Here is a 21,115-nt window from a genome sequence, read left to right on the forward strand (position 1 = left end):
GGGATAAGTTTGAGATCGCGGGGGGTCCGACCGCTGGGGCCCCCTGCGATCTCTCTGTACGAGGGCCAGCTCTTCGGCCAGATAGCAGGTGTCGACCTCCGCAGGAAGCGGCGGCCGACACGCCCCCTCAATACATCTCTATGGCAGAGCCGGAGATTGCCTAAGGCAGCGCTTCGGCTCTGCCATAGAGTTGTATTGAGGGGGCGTGTCAGCCGCCGCTTAGTGCGGAGGTCGACACGCCCCCTTCCCACGGGCTGTCGGGGCTCCGTGCAGGAGATCGCAGGGGCCCCCAGCGGTCGGACCCCCCGCGATCTCAAACTTATCCCCTATCCTTAGGATAGGTGATAAGTTGTTCACCACTGGGTCATCACTGGACTACTCCTTTAAGGGGTTAAAACTGAGTCATTTTGTAGTATGAAAGGGGCCTTATCGAAGTAAAATAGGAAATGACTATAAGCAATCACTCTATATCAGTGGTCTTCAACTTGCGGATCTCCAGATGTTTCGAAACTACAACTCCCAGCATGCCCGGACAGCCTTCGGCTGTCCGGGCATGCTGGGAGTTGTAGTTTTGCAACATCTGGAGGTCCGCAGGTTGAAGACCACTGCTCTATACAGTATTTTGTCATAAGCAGCCACTAGCAGTAGTATTTGTAAACACACATCTTGTATGTTTGATAAACATGAACTGTGGTCATGTTATTATTGTTACATTGTTATTGATGCATCATCACATTGCTGTATAATGGTGCAGCACTATACATCCAGTCCTATAAAGCCACCACACACACACTTTCCATTAGGCAGCACACAGCTCCCCTCTGCAGGTGTAGGACAGTGTGAATGGTGAGGTGCCTGCTGCTGAGGCTCATGTGACATACCAAGGGACAGCTCCAGCACCAGCAGCATCTACAGCAAGGACGGCAGAGCATCACAAGGAGGAGGAGCTGCTGCTTCCCAGACAATACAATCCGCACTCACTGCATGTATACACTATACACATCTCTGTGCACCGCATACATGTCACACAGGCCAGCTCCCCACCACCACCAGCCTCTGCAGTCTCCAAGGACAGGCACCAAGAGCCTCAGACATCCTGCTGCTGGCATCTTTGTCTCTACCATCTCATGCTGACAGAAGGTGAGCCCTAGGGTTGCTACTGACTGAAGCCCTTTCCCCTTCCTCGTCAAGTTGCTGAGCATTATGGTGCATCACATACACATCAGTGCTTGTGTGCTTTGTTTGCTGTGTGTAATGTTGTTGTTCATTAGGGAGGCAGTGATTAGTAAGAGGTGCTGCACTGCCAGTGGGCATGAAATATCCAGCCTAGTTACCAGGTACTTGCATAAGTACCAGCTGGCTGGCAGCTTCCTCCTTCAGTTTCCAGCAGTTCAGAGTTGTGTCTTTCTTGGGTCAGTGAGCAATGACTGGAAACCTGTTTTGTTGTAGTGCATTTAGTATTCTACTGCAGGTCCACTCTGCTGCATTGCCATGAATTAGCATTTGCTGGGAATATGAAATGCTCATTTATGAGCAATGTGTATTATAGTTACAGTTGTACTGTGGGTGGTTAATTCAGTGTAGACCAGAAAAAGGCAGGTGTATGACGTCATCGTCTGAGCTCCAGAAAACATGGAGTCACACTGGAAGCAAATATTAATGGAACAACAAAAAAGTAACCAGCAAAATGTTCTACCACTACCTCAGCAGCCTAATACTGGAACATGGAAAATCAATCTACTTTGTACTGATGATTCCATATAAGCTAGAAGCAGCGGGCAATGCCCCATTGGCATTATTGCCATTTAACATGCATTTTAAATCTGCAATTGGTAGTAGGCCTTTAAAATAGATATAAAAAACTCTAGTATAGACTGTTAAGGCAGGAAAATGTGATCATGTGCTTTCAAGCATTCTAAATGGAAATCTTTTTATAGCTTCACATGGCTTGTACGAGAGAACATCCATCAGATAGCAACATTAGCTGGGACAAATGATGTGCCTATGCTGAGACACTGAAAGATAACCAAACTTCTGTCTGGAGCATTGTGGAGCTCTTCAACTTATCTGCACAGCTGTGTGCGCCATAGGATTATACACGATAATGTATAGGCAGAACTAAAATCTGATGAACTAGAAACTCATAATATGACGTAGGGATTTGGGGAACCTAAGAATAGCTGCTATTGAGAATTTAAACAAAATATTTCTAGGCCAAAATGTTTTGAACATGATACGGAGGAAGGCTTCAGCGAGGGTGCAGGCTTGAGATCGGCGCAGGACACAGGATACCGACAGGTGAGTAAAAGCAAGAGTGGTTTATTCCCCCAGCATGCAACGCGTTTCACTGCTACAGCAACTTCATCAGGATGCCTGATGAAGCTGCTGTAGCAGTGAAACGCGTTGCATGTTGGGAGAATAAACCACTCTTGCTTTTACTCACCTGTCGTTATCCTGTGTCCTGCGCCGATCTTAAGCCTGCACCCTCGCTGAAGCCTTCCTTCGTATCATGTTCCATTGAGCCGGCTGTCTGCGGATACCATTACAATATGTGCTCACCATTGTTGTCTATGTGGTTACACAACATTTCCAGGTGAGCTGCTATTTTGGCATGCATAACAGCCATACAGGTCTGTCTTTTATTACACCATGGTGCGCTGTACCTTTTCTCTTTTATAGTTTTGAAGACTTCAATGAAGATGGCAATGGTTAAGGCATTTGTTCAGTATAAGATTGTGCTGTAAAGTATATTATTTGAGTCCACACACACGTAAACACACAGAAAATGTGTTAAAGGTTAGCTCCCACCATCCTATTTATTTTTTTTTTTGCTAGCCCGTAACCCCCCCCCCCCGCTCTGCATACCCCGTTCCCTCATTACACTTGCAGTCACTGCAGAGTCCAGCAGCGGGCGTGCAGGGACAGCGGCGGCAACGAGGCGGTGGCGGGGATGTGCAGGAGGAGTGGCCTCCCAGCCAGTGGCCGGGGAGCCAATGCGCTCGCTCCCGCCTGTCTGATTAACAGGCAGGGAGCGAGTGCGGCCTAACTGAAAAAGGACTGATTGCATCTCCAAAATCAGTCCTTTTTCTGTGGCCGGTTTTTAAATGTAAGTTAAACCTTTTTTTATAAAAAAAAAATAAAAATAAAAGTATATAAGAGATATGTTGTAGTACATAAGTACTACAACATATCAAAAAATAAAGTTGGTGACAGTGCCCATTTAAATATGGACATTTCGATACACAAGAGGTGTGTCACGAAAGGTACAGACAATACTGCTGGGATGGTATTTGACAGAAAATTGCCCGTTTCTCACCATCTGGTTATTGAAATCACAACCAGATTGCAGAATAATTGTTGGCCATATTTTGGTTTATAAGGGTCCTTGCACACTATGGAAATTATCAGTTATTCAGAGTGGACTCTCCGCTTTTAGCAGCCTCCAGCAGAATTGGCCACTAAATGCCATCCCACTGACTACAATGCACTTCCAAGTGGAATGAATGTTCATTGTTTCAGTGGGACATCTGTAGCGTGCACAGTACAGAAGAATCCCATTGAGATAAATAGGATTCTGCTGCAAGCGGAATTTCGCTCTGAATAATTCTGAGCAGAATGTCAGTAGTATGCAAGGGCCTTTACTGTTCCTTATCACCAGCTTATTGAAGAGGAATAAATATGGCCACAGCCAGGGGCACTTTAACACATAGGCCTTTCTTGTGAGTGACACGCTTAAAACAGTGACATCATTATGTGGGCCTGTGGCATTTTAGCAGGAAAACACCTCAGGTAAGTTCTTCAGCATTGAGTGAACAGGGCACTTTGGCTATATGCCAGCACTGTATGACACTACTTTGCCAGATAGAGCTGCCCCCCTTAATAAATATGTATCCCCTCTTCCTCAGCATGTCCGTAAAGGGGTGGAGTTATCGTCTGAAGGGGGCAGGGATATTGGCTGGAGCGGTTGGGAGAAAGCCGCCAGTGCAGTTAAATGGGCACTGTCATTAAAACAATTTTTTGCTTTTGCACTCCTTATGGTAAATAAAAAATCTTTCTAATGTATTTTGTTTAAAAAAAATATTAAGTTCTCTATGTTTTATTTGTGTTGAAAAAGCTGCCACAAGGTGTCTCCCTACTTGTCCAGAACACATTTCTACCATCTTTTGCACAGACTTTGGACTCCTGCTGGCCTGGCAGAAGTCCAAACTCAGGAAATCCTGAGGGGGTGTGTGCAGCCTTATCCAATCATAGCTCATCTCACACACTGAACTGCTCTGGGCTGTGTGTAGCAGAGTAAGGGAGGAAGTTCTCCCCTGTATGGCTTCAGATGATGTCACGCCTGCTGGGGAACGCCCCTTCCCAGTCTGTGAATCTAACTGAGACTGAGCAGAAAATACAGAGAAATATCAAGGTAGAAAACTAACAAATAATAAAAATAAAGGCAGTGGTTGATTTATCATGATGGGGCAGTGAACTGGGAGGATTATAAAATTTAACAAGATCATGACAGGTACTTTTTAAGAAGTTATTACCACAATAGCAACAGGAAGTGTTAGAAACAGGGTCACCTGCACTATCTCCCTGTATATTCCGGTTTGTGCCGTGATCCTGCTGTCAATTTCGATTTGACACATCAATAACCTTTGTGTAGGCAGGTGACATGAGACTGCAATTTTATTTATACTGGATCATTTGTTATAAAATGAATGGCAGTTGGAAGAAAAATTCTTGAGCTGCAACAGCAGGGGGAATGAAATAAAACTAGGAGTATTGTGTAAGTAGAAAAAGTTCACTATATAAGAAAAGAACAAATACAGGATGATTGCAAAAGGATGGTGCAAAATTATTATCTAGGTATTCATAAGACAAACTTTTTAACATAAAAAGACACACTATCTAGCCAGGTGTTATCTATACACTACAAATGCTTAAACCCTTAACGACAATTGACGTAAATGTACACCATGACGCGGTGGGACTTAACGTACCATGACATACATTTACATCATGTACATGACGCATCATACACGGCAGGTCGCAGCTGCTGCCAGCAGCCAGGGACCCGCCGGTAATGGCGGACATCAGCGATCACGCTTATGTTCGCCATCAGTTTGATCAAACTGTTAACATCTGGGACCGTTGCACAGAGGACCCAGTGCACTAAAACCATCTAGGCACTGTGGTAACAACACCTACTGCCCGGGTTGCCACTACAAGGATCGGTAACATAATTCTGAAACTGTTACAAACTGTGTAATATAAAAAAGGATACATTTCACTTTGAACATTTAAATGAGGGAAACAATCACTTAAGCACTTCATTTGTATCTTGCTTATGTTGTGCAGTTGGTGTCTGCTTGTTACACTAACAGGTATATACCGGTTACCCATCAGAAGCCAATTTTATGCCTGTGACATTGTTATAATATATGCTATTTAAATCTATGCATAATTATTATTGATTGGTTGCTTTTATTGTATATGTTCTTCTCACATGGGCCCTGTGAGAAGTAACTAATCTTAATTTACGCATATGTTATTTTAATAAATTGCTGACTATTATTATTGAAGCACGATCCAGAGATTTATTTATTTATATATTTACACTCACCTAGAAGGTCCGGGTTACTTGTTACTTTTAGATTTGTAAATTACTTCTCTTAAAAAAGCTTAATCCTTTCTGTAATTAGCAGCTGCTGTATGCAAGTTCTTTTCTTTTTGAATTTCTTTTCAGTCTGGCCACAGTGCTCTCTGCTGACACATCTAACCATGTCAGGAACTGTCCAGAGCAGGATAGGTTTGCCATGAAGATTTGCTCCTGCTCTTGACAGTTCCTCACAAACAGAGGTGTCAGCAGAGAGAACTGTGGTCAGACTGAAAACAGAATTCAAAAGAAAAGAACTTCCTCTGGAGCATACATCAGCTGTTAAGTACTGGAAGGATTAAGATTTTCAAATAGAAGTAATTCACAAATCTGTTTAACTTTCTGGCACCAGCTGATTTAAAAACAAAAAATTTTTCTTCCAGTATACCCCTTTAACCCCTCAGTTTAAATAGATGATCGGATCGGATCGCTCGTGGCGCTGTGTATAAAAAAATATAAAAAAAAAAAAAGGGAGAAAGCCCCTTCCCCAATAAAAATTTCAATGGCCCCTATTTTATCCCAAAAAAGCATAAAAAAATGTATAAACATATCCGCGTGTGTAAATGTCTGAACTACCAAAATACAATCTTAATTATCCCATATGGTGAATGGCTTAAACATCTAAAAGAAAAAAAAGTCCAATATTCCTGCTTTTTTGTCACATTTTATTCAAAGTTTTTTGCAATAGTGGCACCAATAAAAAGTACAGATCAGATAGATTCCGTATATGGAAAAATGAGAACGTTATAGGTGATCAAATTAGGGCAATTTTAAACATAATAATTTTGTTAAAAAAGTTTGAGATTTTTTTTAAAGCTGTACAATTATAGAAAAAACATATAACATGGTTTTCATTTTAATCGTATTGACCCACAGGTTAAAGAAAACATGTCATTTTTACCGTAAAGTGTGAACACAAAACCTTCCAGAATTTGCTAAATTGCCGTTTTCATTTCAATTTCCCCATATAAATAATATTTGTTTGGTTGAGCGGTATATTTTATGGTGAAATGAGTGATGTAATTACATTAAGTAACATTCGTCATGCAAAAAACAAGTACTACATGGGTCAGTGGATGAAAATATAAAAGAGTTATGATTTTGCGAGGAGGAAAAAACTAAAATGCAAAAATAAAATTGGCCTGGTCCTTAACCCCTTAAGGACCCAGCCATTTTACACCTCAGGACCCGGCCATTTTTTGCACATCTGACCACTGTCACTTTAAACATTAATAACTCTGGAATGCTTTTAGTTATCATTCTGATTCCGAGATTGTTTTTTCGTGACATATTCTACTTTAACATAGTGATAACATTTTGTGCTATCTTGCATCCTTTCTTGGTGAAAAATCCCAAAATTTGATGAAAAATTTGAAAATTTTGCATTTTTCTAACTTATAAGCTCTCTGCTTGTAAGGAAAATGGATATTCCAAATTATTTTTTTTTTATTCACATATACAATATGTCTACTTTATGTTTGCATCATAAAATTTACGTGTTTTTACTTTTTGAAGACACCAGAGGGCTTCAAAGTTCAGCAGCAATTTTCTAATTTTTCACAAAATTTCCAAACTCACAATTTTTCAGGGACCAGTTCAGGTTTGAAGTGGATTTGAAGGGTCTTCATATTAGAAATACCCCACAAATGACTACATTATAAAAACTGCACCCCCCAAAGTATTCAAAATGACATTCAGTCAGCGTTTTAACCCTTTAGGTGTTTCACAGGAATAACAGCAAAGTGAAGGAGAAAATTCACAATTTCCATTTTTTACACTCGCATGTTCTTGTAGACCCAATTTTTGAATTCTTACAAGGGGTAAAAGGAGAAAATGTATACTTCAATTTGTAGCCCAATTTCTCTCGAGTAAGCACATACCTCATATGTCTATGTAAAGTGTTCGGCGGGCGCAGTAGAGGGCTCAGAAGCGAAGGAGTGACAAGGGGATTTTGGAGAGTACGTTTTTTTAAAATGGTTTTTGGGGGGAATGTTGCATTTAGGAAGCCCCTATGGTGCCAGAACAGCAAAAATCCCCCACATGGCATACCATTTTGGAAACTAGACCCCTTGAGGTACGTAACAAGGAATAAAGTGAGCTTTAATACCCCACAGGAGTTTCACGACTTTTGCATATGTAAAAAAATTTAAAAAAAATTTCACTAAAATGTGTGTTTCCCCCCAAATTTCACATTTTTGCAAGGGTTAATAGCAGAAAATACCCCCCAAACATTGTAACCCCATCTCTTCTGAGTATGAAGGTACCCCATAAGTTTACCTGAGGTGTACTATGGGTGAACTACAATGCTCAGAAGAGAAGGAGTCATATTTGGCTTTTTGAGAGCAAATTTTGCTCGGGGGGCATGTCGCATTTAGGAAGCCCCTATGGTGCCAGGACAGCAAAAAAAAAACACATTGCATACCATTTTGGAAACTAGACCCCTTGTGGAACGTAACAAGAAATAAAGTGAGCCTTAATACCCCACAGGGGTTTCACGACTTTTGCATACGTAAAAAAAAAAAAAAATCACTAAATGGTGTCTTTCCCCCCCAAATTTCACATTTTTGCAAGGGTTAATAGCAGAAAATACCCCCCAAAATTTGTAACCCCATCTCTTCTGAGTATGGAGGTACCCCATAAGTTGACCTGAAGTGCACTACGGGCGAACTACAATGCTCAGAAGAGAAGGAGTCATATTTGGCTTTTTGAGAGCAAATTTTGCTCGGGGGGCATGTCGCATTTAGGAAGCCCCTATGGTGCCAGGACAGCAAAATAACCCCCACATGGCATACCATTTTGGAAACTAGACCCCTTGCGGAATGTAACAAGGTGTAAAGTGAGCATTTACCCCCCACTGGTGTCTGTCAGATCTTTGGAACAGTGGGCTGTACAACATTTTTAATTTGCACAGCCCACTCTTCCAAAGATCTGTCAGACACCTGTGGGGTGTAAATTTTTCACTGCACCCCTCATTACATTCCGTGAGGGGTGTAGATTCCGAAATGGGGTCACATGTGGGGTTTTGTTTTTTTTGCATTTGTCAAAACCGCTGTAACAATCAGCCACCCCTGTGCAAATCACCTCAAATGTACATGGCGCACTCTCCCTTCTGGGCCTTGTTGTGTGCCCCCAGAGCACTTTGCGCCCACATATGGGGTATCTCCGTACTCGGGAGAAATTGCGTAACAAATTTTGGGGGGCTTTTTTCCCCTTTACCTCTTGTCAAAATGAAAAGTATAGGGCAATACCAGCATGTTAGTGTAAAAAGTTTATTTTTTTACACTAACATGCTGGTGTAGACCACAACTTCACCTTTTCATAAGGGGTGAAAGGAGAAAAAGACCCCCAAGATTTGTTAGGCAATTTCTCCCGAGTACGGCGATACCCCATATGTGACCCTAAACTGTTGCCTTGAAATACCACAGGGCTCCAAAGTGAGAGCGCCATGTGCATTTGAGGCCTGAATTAGGGATTTGCATAGGGGTGGACATAGGGGTATTCTACGCCAGTGATTCCCAAACAGGGTGCCTCCAGCTGTTGCAAAACTCCCAGCATGCCTGGACAGTCAACGGCTGTCCGGCAATACTGGGAGTTGTTGTTTTGCAACAGCTGGAGGCTCCATTTTGGAAAGAGTGGCGTACCAGACGTTTTTCATTTTTATTGGGGAGGGGAGGGGGGCTGTGTAGGGGTATGTGTATATGTAGTGTTTTTTACTTTTTATTTTATTTTGTGTTAGTGTAGTGTTTTTAGGGTACAGTCACACGGGCTGGGGGTTACAGCGAGTTTGAGCTGCCGCGCAAAATTTGCTGCATCGCAAACTTGCAGCCCGATACTCACTGTAAGCCCCTGCCCATGTGAGTGTACCCTGTACATTCACAGGGGGGGGGGGGGGGGGGGACCTCCAGCTTTTGCAAAACTACTACTCTCAGCATGCCTGAGAATGTTTGGGAGTTGTGGTTTTGCAACAGCTGGAGGCACACGGGTTGGGAAACACTGAGTTAGGAAACAATGTTTCCCAACCAGTGTGCCTCCAGCTGTTGCAAAACCACAACTCCCAAACTTTCTCAGGCATGCTGGGAGTAGTAGTTCGGCAACATCTTTAGAGCCAGATGTTGCCGAACTACAACTCCCAGCATGCTTGGAGTTGTAGTTTTGCAACATCTGGAGGACTACAGTTTGCAGACCACTAATACAGTGGTTCCCAATCTGTGCCCTTCCAGATGTTGCAAAACTACAACTCCCAGTATGCCAAAACTGTCCAGGCATGCTGGGAGTTGTAGTTCTGCAACATCTGAAGGGCCAGATGTTACAGAACTACAACTCCCAGCATGCCTGTACAGTAAGGGCATTCTGAGAATGTGTAGTTTTGCAACATCTGGAAGGGCACAGTGGTCCAAAAACTGTGGACCTCCAGAAGTTGCAAAACTGCAACTCCCAGCATGCCCAGACGCCAAGGGCTGTCTGGGCATGCTGGGAGTTGTAGTTTACAGGGTCTCAATACAGCAATGCATGTCGCTTTACGGCGACGTGCATTGCTGTAAAGGGCCCGACCGCGGCTGAAGATCTACTCACCTGTCGCCGCCGCTGCCGCCGTCTTCATCGTCTGGATCCGGGTCTTCAGGGACGAGGATAGTACCGGGGCCGGGCCCCAGCACTCCCCCGTCCCCCGTCGCGTCCTCCGGTCTTCCTCCCGTCCTCTCCGGACTTCAAGGGGCCGGGCAGGACGGAAGGAAGTAACCGCCCCCCCTCCTGCGATTGGTCGGTTAACTAACCGACGGATCGCAGGGAATAGGAGGAGGTGGCAGGCTTGCCACCTCACTCCTATTCTTTAGCATGGTCCTGGCTGTCTGTGACAGCCGGGATCATGCGAAATTACCGGGTGGTCGGGTCCCAGAGACCCGATCAGCCCGGTATCGCCGCAGATCGCAAGGGCGATTTCCCTTGCGATTTGCGGCGATCGCCGACATGGGGGGCCTACATGGCCCCCCTCGGCGTTTGCCCTGGATGCCTGCTGAAGCATTTCAGCAGGCATCCGGTTCTGATCTCTGCCCGGCGAGCGGCAGAGACCGGAAAACGCCAGGACGTACGGGGACATCCTGGGTCCTTAAAGCCCAGGGTGCGGGGACGTCCCCGTAGGTCCTGGGTCCTTAAGAGGTTAAGGACGCAGGTTTTTCAGTTTTAGCATTTTCGTTTTTTCCTCCTTACCTTTTAAAAATCATAACCCTTTCAATTTTCCATATTATGGCTTATTTTTTGCATCACCAATTCTACTTTGCAGTGACATTAGTCATTTTACCCAAAATCCATGTCGAAACAGAAAAATAAATAATTGTTCGACAAAATCGAAGAAAAAACACAATTTTGTAACTTTTGGGGGCTTCCGTTTCTAAGCAGTGCATATTTCGGTAAAAAATGACACCTTATCTTTATTCTGTAGGTCCATACGATTAAAATGATACCCTACTTATATAGCTTTCATTTTGTCGTACTTCTGTAAAAAATCATAATTACATGCAGGAAAATGTATACGTTTAAAAATGTCCCTCTTCTGACCCCTATAACTTTTTTATTTTTCCACACATAGGGTGGTATAAGGGCTAATTTTTTGTGCCGTGATCTGAAGTTTTTATCGGTACCATTTTTGTTTTGATCAGACTTTTTGATCACTTTTTATTCATTTTTTTATGGTATAAAAAGTGACCAAAAATATGCTTTTTTGGAATTTGGAATTTTTTTTTATGTGTATGCCATTGACCGTGCTGTTTAATTAAGGATATATTTTTATAGTTCGAACATTTACACACGCGGCGATGCCACATATGTTTATTTTTATTTACACTTTTTTTTTTATGGGAAAAGGGCGGTGATTCAAACTTTTATTAGGAAAGGGGTTAAATGATCTTTGTTAACACTTTTTTTAAACTTTTTTTTTGCAATGTTATAGCTCCCATAGGGACCTATAACACTGCACACACTGATCTTTTACACAGATCAGTGGCGTGTATTAACACGCCTGTGATCAGTGTTATCGGCGCTTGACTGCTCCTGCCTGGATCTCAGGCACAGAGCAGTCATTCGCCGATCGGACACCGAGGAGGCAGGTAAGGTCTCTCCCGGTGTCCTGTGAGCTGTTCGGGACACCGCGATTTCACCCCGGCTGTCACGAACAGCCCAACTGAGCAGCCGGGATACTTTCACTTTCGCTTCAGACGCGGCAGTAGGCTTTGATCACCGCATCTGAAGGGTTAATACAGGGCATCACCGCGATCGGTGATGTCCTGTATTAGCCACGGCGGCATATCGTGGGAGCCGGCGGAGGACGTAAATATATGTCCTTCGTTGTTAAGGGGTTAAAGAGTACCTCTCATGATCCTGTTAAAAATGTTGTAACCCTCCCAGTTCACTGCCCCCGTCATGATAAATCACCCCCTGCTATTATTTTTATAATCTTTTAGCTTTCTACCTTGATATTGCTCTGTATTTTCTGCTCAGTCTCAGTCAGATTCACAGACTGGGAAGGAGCATTTCCCAGCAGGTGTGAGATCATCTGAAGCCATACAGGAGAGAACTTCCTCCCTCACTCTGCTACACACAGCCTAGAGCAGTTCTGTGTATGAGAAGAGCTATGATTGGATAAGGCTGCACACACACCCTCAGCATTTCCTGATTTTGGACTTCTGCCAGGCCAGCAGGAGTCCAAAGTCTGTGCAGGAGATAAGAGTAAATGTGCTCTGGACAAGAAGGGAGCTTTTTTAAACACAAATAAAACATGGAAAACGTCATTTTTTTTAAAAAACAAACTACTAGGGATGAGCGAATCGAATCTGACGAATCTGAATTCTTTACTTTATGAATTTCAGGGAAAGTTTGATTTGCAACAAATGCGAATATCGCTGCAATTCCATTGCGTGAATCGCTTGCTTAAACTCCATTTAGTGCAGTCCAGGCTCCAGGGCATCTAAAAAGGGGGATCCACATGTGAGGACATGTGGCAAGGAATCCTGGGAAGGTGGGTATGCAGATGAGCCTTAATCACATGCACCATGCAGCCTATCAGCAGCCAGACACCCCTGTGATCACAGCCCTATATAATCGGCAGCCATCTTGCGGCCAGTCACTTTAGCCTTTTGTTGCAGAGAGAGAGAGAGAGAGAGGGACAGACAGCAGTGTGTGTTGCACAGAAAAGCATTTTTACTGCAGCTATTCACCTCCCAGTCACATCAGCGTTCTGTTGCAGAGAGAGAGGGAAAGAAAGCAGTGCGTGTTGCACAGAAAAGTATTTTAACAGCAGTGATTGACCTCCCAGTCACAGTCTTCTATTGCAGAGAGGGACAGAGAGCAGTGTGTTGCACAGAAAAGCTTTTTTACAGCAGCGATTCACCTTAAGCCCAAATCCAGCCTAGAAGCACTGATAGGGAAGGGAGTGAGATTGAGAGAGAGTGCAATTTTGGGTGTAGTACACAGCGACTGTGTTCTGCAGTACTGGTGTGTACAACAACTGAAAAGCTAATAGTAGCCAGCCAGTTGAAGTGAGGGCCTAGATACTGTGAAAGGCAAGACAAAAGTACACACCTGCTGGTGTTGTAGACAATTACTGTTTAAGCGTACTGGAGCGCATTTTCCTCCCCTCATAAGTGCATATCACATTCGTACATCTAAGTGGTGTACCATTTTGTTCCTGTTAAAGTCTTAAGGGCCTAAAACTGAAAGGCCAGCCAAAAGTACACACCTGCTAGTGTTGTAGACAAATACTGTTTTAAGCGTAGTGGAGCGTTTTGTACTCCCCTCATATACGCACTAAGAATGTCAAGCAGAGAAGTACCAGGACATGCACAGAGGAGTGGCAGAGGCCTAAATTCATCAGGGAGAGGTCGCAGCAGACAGGGGCGAGTGGCAGCAGGAGTCGCAGTGAGAGGCCTGAGCTCCCATGATCAGCTAGCGGTTGTGTCTCGACCAGAAACCTAGCTGCCGTCATCAATTGGTTAACACTGTGATCCACTTCATCACAAGTGACATCTGACACCCCCAGTCCCCCACCCCCTCAGATGCAACCCTTAGTTATCATGGCCCAGGAGCAGTCCCTGTCCTCCTATTGCCTCTGTCCTATGCTGTTCCCTCCACCACAGATTTAGTGAGGATGATCTACTAGAGGACAGTCAACAGCTACTGTCCAGCCAAGAAGTGGAGTGGACATCTGCTGCTTCCTCAGCTAGGCGGGCAAGTAGTGATGAGGAGAGTGGCGTGGGAGGTGGTGTTGCAAGAGTTCAGGCTCCTGAAGCAGACACTTTTGAAGAACCTGAGAAGGACATCAGTAACGTACAGACACAACTTGATGATGATGAAGCCGATCGCACTTGGTAGCCGGGTGCAGAAGGGGGTTCATCATCATTAGTACAAGAGGGTTGCAGGTGTCCCTTGAGGCAGCAGCTGAGCCAGCAAGGTGGTAGCATGGTTGGCAGTCAGCATGGTGGTAGAAGTGGAAATGCTGGAGCCAAACGTGCCCGGGGTAGACCACCTGCTTCGTGGCAGCCTACCTTTCCTTGAGGTAGTGAAACAGGGGTACCTGGAGTCGACAGCAGTAGCACTCAGTCAATGCAGACTGTTGGTGGGAAAATCAGCTACTCGGCGGTGTGGCAGTTTTTCATCAAGCATCCAGAGGATGTTTACCTGGCCACATGCAAGATGTGTCGGCAGAATGTGAAGCATGGCTAGGGTCCCAATGTGGGCACCACAACCCTGTGTCAACTTATTCAGCGTCACCATAAAACGGCCTGGGAGATCTGTGGCTGCGATGTGGTCGACCAGCATGCTGCATCACCCAGTGGCACGCTGCTCCCTGTTTCAGCCAGCCAAAGCTCCACCACTTCAGCCAAAGGGAGTTGTGTGTCATACCCATCTTCTGTCGCTCCAGATGCACCTGCTCCTCCTATTTTGAGTCAGTCATTCCGCCAGCAATCCATCGGCAAAGCCATGTCCAAGAGACAACAGTATGCGCCCACTTATCCAAAGTGCTCTTGTCCAAGTTGCTGCTGCTGCAGTCCCTCCCTTTTCAAGTGGTGGACTGCACCTTTCAGAGAACTGATGGCTTGTGCCGAGCCGAGGTGGAGAGTCCCAAGCCATAATTTCTTTGCGAAGAAGGCAGTACCAGCCCTGCACAATTTTGAGGAACAGAAGGTGATCCAGTCTTTGAGCCTGTTGGTGTGTACAAAAGAGCACGGCATCGCCAATGTGTGGAGCTGTAATTAAGTTCAGGGACAATACTTGTCCTTTACGGCCCACTGGGTGAATGTGGTTCCTGCACAGCCACAACAGCAACTTGGACAGGTCACGCTGCTTCCGCCTCCATGCTCTCAGGCCATTGGTCCTGTGACAGTGTGCGACTCTGCTTCCTCATCCTCCACCATGTCCTCAGCCTCCACTGCTCGGACAAGTCTCAGTGCCACTTCAGCATACCATGTGTGCAGGGCATGGCGGTGTCATACTATTCTTCACATGGTTCACATGATTCTTCTACTACCCAGACACCCTAATCTTGGGGGATCCTGGTGTAGAGGCTCTCTACATCCATAGATGCCAGATGATACCCGTCCTGCCATGAAACTTCGTGTAGGGCCTTAAGGACTTCCCCTGTATTTTTTAAGTAAGTGGGCAAGCCTCTATATACACAGAGGCCAGATGATACCCCTCCTGCCATGAAACTTCGTGTAGGGCCTTAAGGGATTTCCCTGTATCTTTTAAGTAAGTGTGCAACTGAGCCAGTAGGGGACTGATTAGCCAATCCAGATACTTGGAAAGGCCTTTCGTCACTGAGCCAATCCCTGCGAAAATTGATCTTCCTGGGGATGGCTCAGTGACGCAGTTTGGGGAGATAGTACCAGTAGGATTTACGTGGAAACTTAGGTATAAATTTCTCTGCCGTTTTCAAAGAAATCGTACCTAACTCTACATGCCTATGTAAAAGTGTACGTAAAGATGTGACATATTTAGTGGTGGGATCAGCCGAAAGGGGAGTATACACCTTAACATCATGGGGCAAGTGATGTACTACTCCTACATACTGTTCTTTGGTTAATACCACAATATTATCTCCTTTGTCTGACTTACTGAAGATTAACTGCTTATGGGTCTTGATTCTGTAGATGTCAAATTATTGTTGGACAAAGAATACATCAAAGATTTAACCTCACTGGTAAGTAGGTTAGAAAACATCTCCAAAGTGCCACCTGGGGCCTGCGGAGAACAGAAAGTGGACGGATTACCCCCCCCCCCCCCCAGTGAATACTTAAATTTCCAACTTACTGTCAGGTATCAGTAAATCCACAGGACTACAGACATCAGTGTTAGTGACAGGATTAGTATGATTACGTCCATCATTAGCAAGATCACATAACAATTTAGCTCCTTTATATACATCTGGCACTAAATCTGTGGCAGCACTAAAATCCAAACTCCCCATCTGTGCTGGTATTTCCCCAATTTTTTTCAGAGGTGGCTGGGAGATATTTTTGGTGAAGTGTTTACACAGATTTAGCTTCCGGATAGATGTAAACAAGTCCACTTGGAATTCAGTGATATCAAAAGGTTCAGTAAGACAATAATTAAGTCCTTTAGATAAAACGGACAGACAGTCTGGTGTTAGTTCAATGTTAGTGAGATTAACCCCTTAAGGACTCAGCCCATTTTGGCCTTAAGGACTCAGACAATTTAATTTTTACGTTTTCATTTTTTCCTCCTTGCCTTCTAAAAATCATAACTCTTTTATATTTTCATCCACAGACTAGTATGAGGGCTTGTTTTTTGCGCGACCAGTTGTCCTTTGTAATGACATCACTCATTATATCATACAATGTATGGCGCAACCAAAAAACACTATTTTTGTGGGGAAATTAAAACGAAAAACGCAATTTTGCTAATTTTGGAAGGTTTTGTTTTCACGCCGTACAATTTCTGGTAAAAATGACATGTGTTCTTTATTCTGAGGGTCAATACGATTAAAATGATACCCATTATTATATACTTTTATATTATTGTTGCGCTTAAAAAAAATCACAAACTTTTTAACCAAATTAGTACGTTTATAATCCCTTTATTTTGATGACCTATAACTTTTTTATTTTTCCGTATAAGCGGCGGTATGGGGGCTCATTTTTTGCGCCATGATCTGTACTTTTTTTTGATACCACATTTGCATATAAAAAACTTTTAATAAATTTTTTATAATTTTTTTTTTAATAAAATGTATTAAAAAAGTTGGAATTTTGGACTTTTTAAATTTTTTTTCGTTCACGCCGTTCACCGTACGGGATCATTAACATTTTATTTTAATAGTTCGGACATTTACGCACGCGGCGATACCAAATATGTCTATAAAAAATGTTTTTTACGCTTTTTGGGGGTAAAATAGGAAAAAACGGACGTTTTACTTTTTTATTGGGGGAGGGGATTTTTCACTTTTTTTTTACTTTTACATTTTTTTACATTTTTTTTTACACTTGAATAGTCCCCATAGGGGACTATTCATAGCAATACCATGATTGCTAATACTGATCTGTTCTATGTATAGGACATAGAACAGATCAGTATTATCGGTCATCTCCTGCTCTGGTCTGCTCGATCACAGACCAGAGCAGGAGACGCCGGGAGCCGCACGGAGGAAGGTGAGGGGACCTCCGTGCGGCGTTATGAATGATCGGATCCCCGCAGCAGCGCTGCGGGCGATCCGATCGTTCATTTTAATCGCGAACTGCCGCAGATGCCGGGATCTGTATTGATCCCGGCACCTGAGGGGTTAATGGCGGACGCCCGCGAGATCGCGGACGTCGGCCATTGCCGGCGGGTCCCTGGCTGCGATCAGCAGCCGGGATCAGCCGCGCATGACACGGGCATCGCTCCGATGCCCGCGGTTATGCTTAGGACGTAAATGTACGTCCTGGTGCGTTAAGTACCACCTCACCAGGACGTACATTTACGTCCTGCGTCCTTAAGGGGTTAACAACATTGTCCACAAAGATCTTACCACTCGTGTCTAGGTCTTCTAAGACACATGCTTGCTTTTTCCTGGTCCCCACTTTGTTCCGGCACCCCTGCCGGATCCTCCTCTTAAGAGGGGTGGTTGAGAGATGGTTTGGGACTCCGAAGCTGTGGCATGATCGTCTGAGATGCTTGAATCTGAGTCTGTAGTCCTACATTCTTGTGGTCTCTTTCTAATGGTCCTGATGGGTCTTTTCTGTTGCTTATGGCTACCCCAATCAAACACACGACCAATTTCAAAGTCCGATTTGTCTCGTATAAATTTGTCACGCTTCCTGTACTTTATCTAGGCTTACGTGGAAAGTAGCTTCCTCTCCAGTTTCTTAGTGAAGGTTGAGAACTGATCCTCAGTAAAACGTGTGCGTAACATTGTTTTAGCTTTGCACAATTACAACGTGATGTTTTCATATTCAACCTCGTTACATTTTAGGATGATGGATAGTAGTTTTAATGAATGTTCCAGGTGTGCCACCTTCCATTCCTGTAAGAATGAATCGTTATCCAAGAAATGTGAGGGCTCTTTGTAAGAACGTAGACCTCTGGGAACTCTCTTGCACTCTAAATAAGAGCGCAACAAATTGATGGACCGAAACAGTCTGACCTCTTTTTCAGCCAGAGATATGACTCGTTCTTCTAAAGATTTGGAACTCAAAAGTTGCAATGCATCTTTCTTGTCACATGCCAAAAAGAACGTACCCTCATCTGTTCTCCCCACATATAATGCGGTGCTGGTATTAGACATTGGTTCGCTTTCCATGTCCATAGCTCAGAGTTCGTGACTATGCATTCCACTTAGTATGCTCATGCTACGAACAAAAGCAAGGCAATAGAACATAAGGAGAAAGGTTTAGCTGCCAAACAGCGTCCACAACACAGTCTTGTAAGTAAACAGAAGCCGCAAGTAGGCAGGATGGTGCAACGCTGAATAAATAGCCAAAGCAGTCCAAGCAAATGCAATATGGAAGAGAAACAAATGAGCAGCACTCAATCCTCATTTCATGACCTTTATTTGGAGGAAAACAAGCAGGTACATTCCACAGAAAGAGCAACAACATTTCACAACGGCTTCTTCTGGCTCTCAGTATGTGACGTGACATTGGTGCGGCTGAAATACGAAAGCAGCGGCACCTACGCAAACAAGCACTGCAGCTGCATACAGAGCGGATAATAGCGCATGTGTGCCGAATGCTAAATTAACTATATAAACACGCTTGAAAACAGTGTACCAAATATCTGTTTCTCTTCCATATTTCATTTGCTTAATTGCTTTGGCTATTTGTTTAGCTTTGCACCATCCTGCCTACTTGGGGCTCCTGTTTGCTGATAAGCCTGTGTTGCGGACACTGTCTGCTTAGCTGACGTGCTACCTAGTAGTGCCAGCTCCACCTTTCTCCTTCTGTTCTACTTTATTAAATGCATTATGTTAAAAACCAGAAAATACATGTAACTGAGCCGTAGATCGCTATTCCATGTTCACTATCAATATGATTGATTAAACCCAGAACATAAACATAACTTGTCCTTAGATGGATATGCCGAATTCACTCTCAAAACTTTTAACAGTGTAGTTATGATAAACCCAGGTAGAAATACTATGTTTCATTAAAACCCAGAAAATATGTGTAATTGAGCCTTGGCTATTCCGCATTCAATCTCAGTGCTTTTAATTGCATAGTAATGTTAAACCTAGGTAGAAATACTTTGTGGGATTAAACCCAGAAAATACATGTAACTGAGCCTTAGATGGCTATTCCGCATTTAATCGCAACACTTTTAACTGCATAGTTATGTTAAACCCAGGCAGAAATACTCTGCTTCATAAAAGTAAGAAAATACACATAACTGAGCTTTAGATGATTATTCCACCTACATCTCTACTTGAAGTGTACCTGTCATTAGCAAAAAAAAAAAAAAAATTGTATATTTTTGTTCCTGCAGCTATTGTCTGTGTGTCATATACAAATACAGGAAGTGTGGGTAAACAAGCAGGGTTCTGTGCAGTGAGGACAAGCAGTGCTCGGTGCAGTGCGGCTCTGTGATGCGCTCCCAGCTCACACATCAGGTTGATTGACAAGCCAGGAGCCTGCTTGTCCTGCCAACACTTCCTGTGTTTTGGCTCCTCACAGAGACACACAGGCAATAGCTGCAGGGATAGCATTTTTCACCCCAAAATATGCAAATTTTTTTAACTTTATATTACAAATCTACATAATGGTATTATCTACATTATGTAAAAAGTTTTTGCTAACAACAGGTACACTTTAACTACTCCCAGGGCTAGTGTCCAGCCTGCAACCCCTAGCTACACCACTGAATAACCTTCACCTTGTGAAATCTGACCCTGTTTTCTAGAACTCTCCACTTCTTTATATTAAACAATTTTTTAGGAAATTTGATAAAATGTCAAAAGACGAAATTTGAATTATTTACATGGAATAAAATATCTGATAACATTGTGTCTGTTAGTAGTATTTCCCATTAAATATTGACTGTAATAAACCATTTTTCATTATGATAATGGTTATTTGTATAAAAAATGTGCAAAACCATGCATTGCTTTAGGTGTCATAAAATGATAAATCGGAATATGAAAATGAGGTTAGGAAGATCATTAAAAGCCAAGCTGCTGTCTTAGGCCAGAAATATGTACTGTAAAGAGACAGGAAACAACACCTCCACAGTAAATTGCCAACATGAGTATTTACTGCGCCAACCACTTTGCATAATGACTTAGAAGTTCTGTTATCCAACTCAGATTTAATATTGTTTATAGAAATTGCTAATGAAGAGGAGGCGCTGATTTGTGAAGTGTTCACCAGATTATCATTTATTACAACCAATGCTGATCCAAGAAAATGTGCTGATGAGGTTTCTCGGAAGACATAATTAGTGACCATGGAGAAGACTTCCCAAGAGTATAGGTGTTCTGGAAAAATAAATCCTTGGCAATTACATGGAGCATAGGCCGTAGAGGAATATCAGCAGATTAAAATGCTTTACATTTGTTAAGCTGTTCTCTCCTTCCAGTAAAATCACATGTTTATTTTGTTATTTTATGTGTATTTTTTAATATGTGTAATTTAAAGCTTTTACATATTTAATACTTAAGACAGGGTTTACTGTCTGGGCAGATTGCTGGCTCATGTACTCTTACAGTACTCTTTACAATGTGTATATAACAATGTAGCAGAGATGACTTTATCTTTTAACTATTTGTATATACTTCTTGATATAATATGCTGATACTAATTTTTGATCAGTATATGTACAGTTTATTTTGACAGGTGATCAGGTCATGTGTATTTGTGTACTGGAGATGAACACCTTATATTAAGGCTTTTACTTAGGCAAAATGGGCCAAAAATTAAAAAAATATCTTTTAGTGGGATTCTGCACTCTTGAAGTTGCTGAGATATTGGGGCGTGGTCACAAAACCATCAA

At 43.2% G+C, this 21,115-nt stretch overlaps 1 protein-coding gene across 2 annotated transcripts in view; it reads left to right on the forward strand.

The window, feature by feature from the left end:
- The first annotated feature begins 867 nt into the window (after positions 1 to 867).
- Positions 868 to 21,115, forward strand: part of KLHL32 (kelch like family member 32) — a 244,095-nt gene continuing 223,847 nt past the window's right edge. The window contains exon 1 of one of the 2 annotated variants that reach the window (XM_056566148.1): positions 868 to 1,140. The gene's annotated coding sequence lies outside the window, so the exon portion shown is untranslated. The remainder of the gene's footprint in view (positions 1,141 to 21,115) is intronic. The other variant, XM_056566147.1, reaches the window with a different exon arrangement.

Source organism: Hyla sarda, chromosome 3 (assembly GCF_029499605.1).
Source record: "Hyla sarda isolate aHylSar1 chromosome 3, aHylSar1.hap1, whole genome shotgun sequence".
NCBI classification, from domain to species: domain Eukaryota; kingdom Metazoa; phylum Chordata; class Amphibia; order Anura; family Hylidae; genus Hyla; species Hyla sarda.